Raw genomic sequence first — 8,785 nt, forward strand, 5'->3', positions numbered from 1 at the left:
TGGAGAAATGTGCCTTGTTGGCCCTGCAGATGCCTACTCTTCCCAGGAAGTCGGGGGGCCTGTGCCCTGCCCCATCTTCAGCAATTCACCCCTTTCTTTGTTTTTGCCCCACTCCAGGCACCTGCCTACATCCTCAGGTACATCCAAACTTCCCCATTTATAAGCCTTTGTCTTCAGGGAGGTCTGTCCCTGTGGCTGGAGGAGAGGATACCACGTATTGGACAATTACTGTGTCAAGCCCATCACCAGAACACCAACATTCACCACCTCAGGTGAGCCTCACTAGTACCTAGGAAGTGGGCTCTACAGTGCCTTGCCTGAGAACACACAGCCAATAACACATTCCTCTTTCAAACCCTGGTCTGACCCAGCAGGGAGCACAAAAAACTAAAGGCTTCAAAAGGCATCTTTAACTTGGATAGAAATTTTTCTCCTGGAATCCCTGCTGTATGTTTAAGACAGAGAGAGCTGCCCAATTTCAGAGATGGAGATGAAGCTCAAAGGGAGAAATCCGCTCAAGGTCACTGGGCGAATTATGGGCCACCAGCTAGGCCCTGCATCCATGGTCAGAGTTTGCAATCACCTGCAGTGTGCCCATGAGCATGTCCACAGCAGGCCCACTACGTGCTTGGCCCTGCCATGGCCCTCCCAGTGGGCTCTTCTCTTCTTAGAGAAGCGGCCTGGTTGCACTCACTGTTGTTTGTGCCTCCCCTCATGGCTGTGGGGTGGGTGGAGGCTGAGCAGCCTGCCCTCTACTTGCTCACCTTTACTGTCTCCCCATCTTGACTGTGACATGCCCCAAATAGGACTATCCTCAAGAGAGAGCAGCTTTCATCTCTGGACATCTGAGATGGCTGTGACTCCTGGACAGATTTCACTGTCCTAGGAGAGGACCGCCCATTTTCAAGTCTCATTTTTCTTGGCCGACAGGTGAGGCCTTAGGAGGAAGAAGGCGGATTTCTGGGCTGCCTCCCTGCCGGTCAGGGCTCCCTTCAACTGGCCCTCACTGCTGCCAGCTGCAGGCTTCTCCTGGTGGAGCCCTGTCCCCAGGCACTCACACAGGCGGGACTGGAGGCTCTTTAGGAAAGCTGGGTCCCCTATGTACCTGACCCGACCCTGTCACCATCTGATTTCCAAGGGTACCCCCAAGCAAGCCAAGACCAGAGCCCCTTCTCTTTAGCCAAAACATTCTGGAAAACTTTAAATGATGCAGAAGCCTTCTTGTGAATTAATTCCCCTATTTGGGCAACATATTTGAAGGTATTAATATCAGTATGGTGATCAAAAGTCAAAATTCACTGTCAACTTTGTATTCATTATCTACTATATTTTTTTCTGTGTGAATTTCCAAACAGTTAGCTAGGCTGGGGCCATGCTCTGAGAGCCCCCAACCCAGAGTCTCCCCTGTGAATGAGCCAGGGGAGGGTGGCTGGAGATGACTGACCGACTGAGAGGTGCCTAGAGGGCCCTCTGGGATAGAACTCAGACTTGCCTGCAGTCTGACTACCTCCAGCAGACCCTTGTGGCTGGGAGGAGGGGTGGGGCTCAAGCACTCCCTGGGGCAGTTGTTAACTAGGACCTGACCCCAAGTCCTTTTGAAATGGAGAAAGAACCAGTGCCCACCACTGCACAGTAGAGACAGAACTGCTTTCAAATAAGCCTGCAGGGCCAGGGCAGGCCCCGGGTACCGGGCACCAGGTGCTGGTGGTGCTGAGAGGGAGATACTCAGTAGACAAGAGGTATCCATTGGTCCAACCCAGTGTCCTGTGCAAAAGTCCCTGCTGAGGCCTGAGCTACAGGCAGGAGCCAGGCAGGAGGCCAGCGCTCGCTGGGGCACCTGTGGAGTCCCATTTTCCAGGGAGGTCAGAGGTCAGGGCCTTCCCAGAGTCTGTTGCTTCTTTGTGATCCACACGTATTTCCACACCTTTCTGGCTGGATGTCTACAGTCTGGCGTGTGCCCTACGCGTGGCCTCCTTGCACGCCTTTGCACACTCCTGCCTTGAGGTGTTTCCCCCGGGAGGGGAGGAGTTCTGCCTGCTGAGGCTCCGTGTCACTCCTGCTCAGGCTCTTCCCAGAGACCAGGCTCCCACAGCCTAGCCATGCTTTGGGGCTCCAGGTAGGGCGCAGGCCCTGGGGCGCCCCAACCTGGTCCTAGCTCCCAGCACCCTGGTTCTCACGCGAGCTGCCTGGGTGCACAGTCCGCTGCTCTGGGCAGGTTGAATTGGTCTGCTCCAGAATCTCAGTACAGCTGGGCTTTGGGGAGGGTGGTCACGGTCCAGTGTGAAGTCAAAGACAAAGCCGGGCAGGGAGTGGGGTGGAGAGAAAGAGATTTCCTCAGACCTTTCCTTGGTGTCACCACCTGCCTCTGCCATCCGTCAACTTCCAGGCGCAGGACACGCAGGCAGCCTGCAGCACCCCAGGACCCCGCATCGCGACCCACCTTCCCCGGGAGCGCGGGGCGGGGAGGGCGGCGCCCCGCTGTCCCGCCTCCAGAGGGCGCCGCAGGAGAAGCGGCCCCGCCGCCCCCCCTCCCCCGGCGCGGGGGCCCAGGGGCGCCGCCCCCACCCGCCTGCCTCGCGGCGACCTGTCGGCGGGGGCGCCTCGCGGGGGGACCGGCCCTGCCCTCCTTCCCGTGGGCACCGGAGTCACCGGGCGACGCCACCGCCGGGCCAGGCCCGCGCCCCGCAGCGCCTCACGTAACCCCGCGCCCGCCCGCGTCTGCGCCCCTGCCCGACAGGCCGCGGGCGCCCGGGCCCGCGTGAAAGCCTGGTGCACGGCGCGGGGCCAGAGGGGCCGACGGAGGAGAAAACACGAGGAACCAGAAGGGGGGCGGAAGGGAGGGAGGCGAGGGGAGGAGGCAGGCGGAGCCGCGGGCGCGGGGGCGGCGCGGGGGGGGGGGGGGGGGGGCGGCGGCCAGGACGCCGCTCCCGCCGGAGCCCCGCGCCCGGTTCCCGGCGCGAGGAAGGGGCCTCAGCCGGCTCCCTCCCCCGCGGACAACCGCGGGCCTTTCCTGCTGGACAGTGAGCGGCGGACACGGGACCCGCGCGCGCAGGACGGTGAGGAGGGAAGGCAGGGGCAGGAGGCCCCGCGAGGCCCCCGTCCCGGCCCAGGACGCCCCGCCGGCTCCTGCCCGGCACCTGCCCCGCTCCTGCCCGGCTCCTGCCCGGCACCTGCCCCGCTCCTGCCCCGCTCCTGCCCGGCACCTGCCCCGCTCCTGCCCCGCTCCTGCCCCGCTCCTGCCCGGCACCTGCCCCGCTCCTGCCCCGCTCCTGCCCCGCTCCTGCCCCGCTCCTGCCCGGCTCCTGCCCCGCTCCTGCCCCGCTCCTGCCCGGCACCTGCCCCGCTCCTGCCCCGCTCCTGTCCCGCTCCTGCCCCGCTCCTGCCCGGCACCTGCCCCGCTCCTGCCCGGGCACCTGCCCCGCTCCTGCCCGGCACCTGCCCCGCTCCTGCCCCGCTCCTGCCCGGCTCCTGCCCGGCACCTGCCCCGCTCCTGCCCCGCTCCTGCCCCGCTCCTGCCCGGCTCCTGCCCGGCACCTGCCCCGCTCCTGCCCGGCTCCTGCCCGGCTCCTGCCCGGCACCTGCCCCGCTCCTGCCCCGCTCCTGCCCGGGCACCTGCCCCGCTCCTGCCCCGCTCCTGCCCGGCACCTGCCCCGCTCCTGCCCCGCTCCTGCCCGGGCACCTGCCCCGCTCCTGCCCGGCTCCTGCCCGGCACCTGCCCCGCTCCTGCCCCGCTCCTGCCCGGGCACCTGCCCCGCTCCTGCCCCGCTCCTGCCCGGCACCTGCCCCGCTCCTGCCCGGCTCCTGCCCCGCTCCTGCCCGGCACCTGCCCCGCTCCTGCCCGGCTCCTGCCCCGCTCCTGCCCCGGCACCTGCCCCGCTCCTGCCCGGGCACCTGCCCCGCTCCTGCCCCGGCACCTGCCCCGCTCCTGCCCGGCTCCTGCCCCGCTCCTGCCCGGCACCTGCCCCGCTCCTGCCCGGCTCCTGCCCCGCTCCTGCCCGGCTCCTGCCCCGCTCCTGCCCCGGCACCTGCCCCGCTCCTGCCCCGCTCCTGCCCCGGGCCGCCCGCGTCGCCCAGACCCGCCGGTGCCAGCAGCTCTGCGCCCTGCCCGGACCACGAGCACCCCCGCTTCCAGTGCCGCTGGCTGCCAGCCGGGGGGGAGCCCCACCAGCCGCAGCTGTCTCAATGTAGTTCTTGGTTTGGAATTTTTTTAAAGTTCTGCCCAAGTGGTTTCCAAAAATCCATTTCACTCAGAGTGAGGAAAACACACCTGGGGCGCAAGTCAGGAAGGTCACCCTGAGCCGCCCGTGGCCGCGGCCTGCGTTGGACAGAAGCGCAGGTGCCAGTAACTGCGCTCTCTAAGGTGGACTTAGGTGCATCGGGCTCCCTGGACGAACACAAAGACTTTTATTTTCTTTATTTAATCTTTAGCCTCCTTAAAAGTTTTTTTGAAAGTTTGGTAAATGAATGAACTTGAAAGAGCGGGAATGAGAGAGCAGGAACTGTTCGGGTGGGAGGAAAACCCCACCGGGCCTGCGAGATGGGTGTGGGGGCCGAGGGTTTCCCTGGAGTGCCCTGGTCCCTCCCTCCCCGCGGGTGAGCAGTTTTTCTTTTAAGAAGTTTTTAACTACTTGGGAATTCTGAGTCAGAAAAAAATGAGGCGTGGAGTAGGGGCACCTATGGGCCCTGGCTTCCTAGGGCCTTGACCTGGTCAGCTTCCATCCAAGACTCTCTGTCCAGTCACACCCAGTTCAAGGCCAGGCAGGCGTGGCTGGCCCAGAAGATCCGTGCTCTTCTTTTCTTTTTTCTTTTGATTCGAGTGGTTCTGGTGGGAATGGCCCGTATGCATTGAGCTTAGCTGGCAGAGTTGGGCCAACCTCCGTGCCCTGAACTACAAGAAAATTAGAAAATAGGAAGCCTCTGGTGGAGGGAGAAGGGTTGGGAGCCCGTGTGCCATGCTGGGGGAGTGGGGAGGCATTTTCACCCTCAACAGCAATTCTTGACCTGGGGCCCTGCTACCCTTGGAATTGCCCCTGCCCCCCAGCACACATCCTGGCACTCCTCATGCAGCTCCCCTAGGCCCTACAGAAGTGGCATTCTAGGAGGCTCTGATTTTCAAAGGTTTATTTAACTTCAAACTGTAAAAGTTCTAGGGAGAATTTACAGACAAAATACCTGGTTCCTTAAAACAAAACTACCAGAAAGAGAAAAACAAACTTCCCTGCTGTGTAAATGCATTTTTAACAAACAGCTTACCCCGCCCCCCCCCCCCCCCAAGGGCTCAGCCCCAGGGTCCAGATCCTAAGAGCCTGGGCAGGAGTTAGCAGAGGTCCAGGACCCAGTTCCTGGTCAAAGTGTGCAGGTGACAGCCCTCAACTCCCCTGAACAGGTGCTTCCCCCTCCCCACCCCAGACTGTGGTGTGAGGAGGAGTGTGGAAGGGGCAGACCGAGGGCCGCCTTCCAGGTGGATGCAGGTAGGAGAGCACTTGGCCCTGCCTACAGACGCTGGGCTCTCCAAAGGCCACAGACAGGCTGGTGCCCACACACCCTGACATGGGGTGCAGGCGCCCAGAGGACTCCCCAGCATGCCCTGTCCTTCAAGGTGGCCTGTGCCTCCCTGGGGCATAGAGAACCCCTCTCCAAGGTGTGGGCTTAGGCCCGCCCCTGGGTTCCCGGTACCCCAGCCTACCCTGGCTACTCATCCTAGACCTGCAGCTCCAGCATGCCTTCTTTTCTGAAGTCTTTTCCCTCAGTGGCCATTCCAAATAAGGACGCAGTTCAGCCTCCTTTGGGTCAGGGGGGCTGTCACCTAGTGCCCTCAATCCTGCCTCAACCCAACCTGAGCTGCCTCCAGGTGCTGGCCTGGCTGCTCCTTCTGGCACCAACACCCTGACTCCTGCAGGGCAGTTTGCGATCAGATCCCCGCCCCGCTTTGACTCCCCCCCATTCTGATCTTCTCTGGGTGGGGCTTGGGTTAGCCAAGGGCAGGCACTCCCACTGGTTCTCGGTCTGCCCAGGCCCTGGGGCTCTCCGCACCTGGCTTCTGGAGTTTGAAATTGCTGGAGTCAGATTTCGAACCCCTGGCCTGAAAAGGTGGCATTTGGAAGCATTTGTACTGAACAGCACTCAGCACCCGGCTGCAGAGGAGTGGGATTCCACCGGGCCCAAGGTGCACTCTTGGGGCTCAGGAGTTGTCTTCATGGCCCCTGGGAATTTTCTGGGTTCTAAGCACTATCTCCCAGGTGGTGTGGGTGGGGTGGGCGCCAGGCAGTAGAAGCCACTAGAGGCATTTGTGCCGGGCGGCTCACTGTGCTGCTCCACTGCCCCTCAGCTCACTTTTCCTCCCTTTATTTTTCAGGGTTTAAAAATTATTTCCAGAAACACCGCACCTCCCAGAGGTGGGAGATTCTAACTGGCCTGGGGGTTACTTTGTGTGTGACTCTCGCGCTAAGAAATAAGCAGGTGCCTGTGTGGGCTCCACAGCTGCGGTTTCTTTTCTCAGGTACCTGCAACCTTGGCAGTGGGGTGGCAACGTTTTTATACACTGTATCCCTACAGAACTGTAGCCCCCCCTGAGCTCTGGGTGTGGTACCTGCAGTCTGCCTGGGAGCAGCGGGGTCCCTGCTTCTGGAGGGAGGGAGCCCGGCTAGTGCTGCAGCAGCCGTGTCTCCAGCCTCCCTGGAACCTCGAAAACCTTGGTGTTGGCCGGAGAGCCCTTCCTGTACCCCTTCTAATTCTCCAATCCTGGAACCAACAGACGGACAGGTGTTGGCCCACCCGTGTAGTTCTCTCACCTCTGAGGGGCAGAACTCAGCAGCCCCCAGGACCAAAATATTTGCGGTAGGAATAAAGTCAGGTGAGATGCCAGGTACAGCAACGTCCCAGTGATGCCCAAGGTCCTGCATGCACCTCTCCCCTGCCGTCCTCAGGAGGACAAGAAAGGCCCTTTGGCCTGGCCAGACTGATCGTGGACAAAGGTGCGGATGCCCGTCCTCGGGACAGTGCGGGGAGCGCCAAGGGTGGGGGAGGGGAGGCAAAGCAAGCGAAGGCAGGTGCCGCACCCGCAGCCCAGGTCCCAGCCCAGGCCCGTGCTCCCCAAACGCAGCTGGGACTCAGGCACAAGCTCTGCCCTTTCTCCCTCTAAATAACCAGTGAATTACAGAAGTGCTGCCATCCCTAAACGGAGCCCATGGTCTCCCTGGGATTGCCTTTCTCTGGGCCGCCGTCCCCGTCCCCCCATCAGGTCTTGTCGCGCAACAGCCGGGCCTGGCCTGGCAAAGTTTTACCTTGACAGTTTTTGGCTGAGACCTATCTTGTGACTTCACAGCCCAGCCCCAGGCTTGGCCCAGCTTCGGGGAGTTGCAGCCCCTGCACTCAGGTAGCCTCGGGGCTTATGCTGTGCTTGGTGCGGGTTGGGGAGCCTCCTTCCTTCTCTCCTGCGCCACACCCAGTCCGCAGGAAAGGACCGAGAACTTGTGGGGCGCAAGCAGGGCTACAATGACATTGTCCCCTCATCTGCCCCATCCCTAGAATGGCTCTGAGGCTCCGATATGAAAGGGGGTGCTGTGGCTAAAAGGGCGCCCTAGAGATGAGGGCTCCGGGCTGTTCCAAGCGGGACCGGGCGAGAAGGCGCGGTCGCAGTGTGCCCGCCGCAGGCCCGCGCCGTGGGTGACGGCTGTCGCGGCGAGTGCAGCGCACTGACACTGATGGGCGCACAAATGGGGGGACAGACGGGTGCTGGGGCGGATCGTACAACGCGCGGCGCCTAAACCAGGGCGGGACAGGTCTGGATTCCGCCGCGGCCGCGGGCTGCACCTGGACCCGAGCGGAGGCCGGGGCGCGCAGGGGGAGGGGCGGAAGGAACCGGGGTTTGGGGAGCAGCTCCGGGAAGGAAAGGAGGGGGTGGGACTAGCCGGGCGGGACTCTCTGCCTTCCTCGAGTATCCCCAAGCGCACTGCACCCGCCACCATCGGCGCGCCGAAGCGGGCGCTCGGCCCCGGGAAGGTGAGCCCGGCGGGAGGCGCTGACCTCGCGGCGCCCACCCGGCGCCAACCGTCCGCCAGGCGCGACCAGACCGGGAGGCCGCGGGCGCCGTCGGCCAACTCACCGTTTCCACGTTCGCAAGAAGCGTTTCACGCCCCGCGGCCGCGTCTCCCGGGCCCGCAGGGTCGGGGCTCCGGCTCCGCAGGCGCCCAGCGCTCGCCGCGCCCGCCCGAGCCCGTCCCGCGCGGCCGCCGCCTGACGCCTCCGCGCCGCGCCCGCCCCGCCGACGGCTCCTGCGGGGTCGGGGCCGAGGGCCGCGCGGCGCCTCCGCGTGCGGGGTCGGGGCTGAGCCCGGCCGGCGGCCCGGGGCGCGGGGCGAGCGCACGATCCCGGCGAGATCGCGGTCTCGGTCTGAAAGGAAAGAAAAGCGCGCGTGTGAACTTTGGAAACAAACTTGCGGAAACAGCCACAAAGGAAAACCGAGGCGAGGGGCAGGAGGGGGCAGAGAGCGACGCGGAAACGCGAGCGGAAAAGGGGAAAGGGAGGAGGCGCGGAGGAGGCCGGCTCCGGCCGGGCGCTCGGCCGCGGTCCAGGGCGCGGGCCGGCTCCCCGCGCGGCCGGGCACCCGCCCGGGCGGCCCGCGCCACCAGCCCGCGCGCCGGGGCCGGGGCCTGCGGGCCGAGCGCCCGGCCGCCCGGCGCCGGCCCCCGCCGCCCGGCAGAGACGCGCCGGCCCGCCGCGGCCGCCCCGCGCCCGGCCCGCGAGCTGCCCAGGGAGACGCAATCGAGCCCGCAGCGCATCGATG

At 64.2% G+C, this 8,785-nt stretch overlaps 1 long non-coding RNA gene across 1 annotated transcript; it reads right to left on the minus strand.

Moving 5' to 3' along the window:
- Window positions 1–1,306: 1,306 nt before the first annotated feature.
- LOC148090985 (uncharacterized) lies at window positions 1,307–8,188 on the minus strand. Its single transcript, XR_015716049.1, has 2 exons — window positions 8,105–8,188; window positions 1,307–2,248 (listed from the first exon to the last, which is right to left on the minus strand). It is a non-coding gene; the product is annotated as an uncharacterized LOC148090985 (long non-coding RNA).
- Window positions 8,189–8,785: the final 597 nt, after the last annotated feature.

The sequence above is a fragment of the Miniopterus natalensis genome, chromosome 18 (assembly GCF_054644295.1).
Source record: "Miniopterus natalensis isolate mMinNat1 chromosome 18, mMinNat1.hap1, whole genome shotgun sequence".
In the NCBI taxonomy this organism is placed as follows: domain Eukaryota; kingdom Metazoa; phylum Chordata; class Mammalia; order Chiroptera; family Miniopteridae; genus Miniopterus; species Miniopterus natalensis.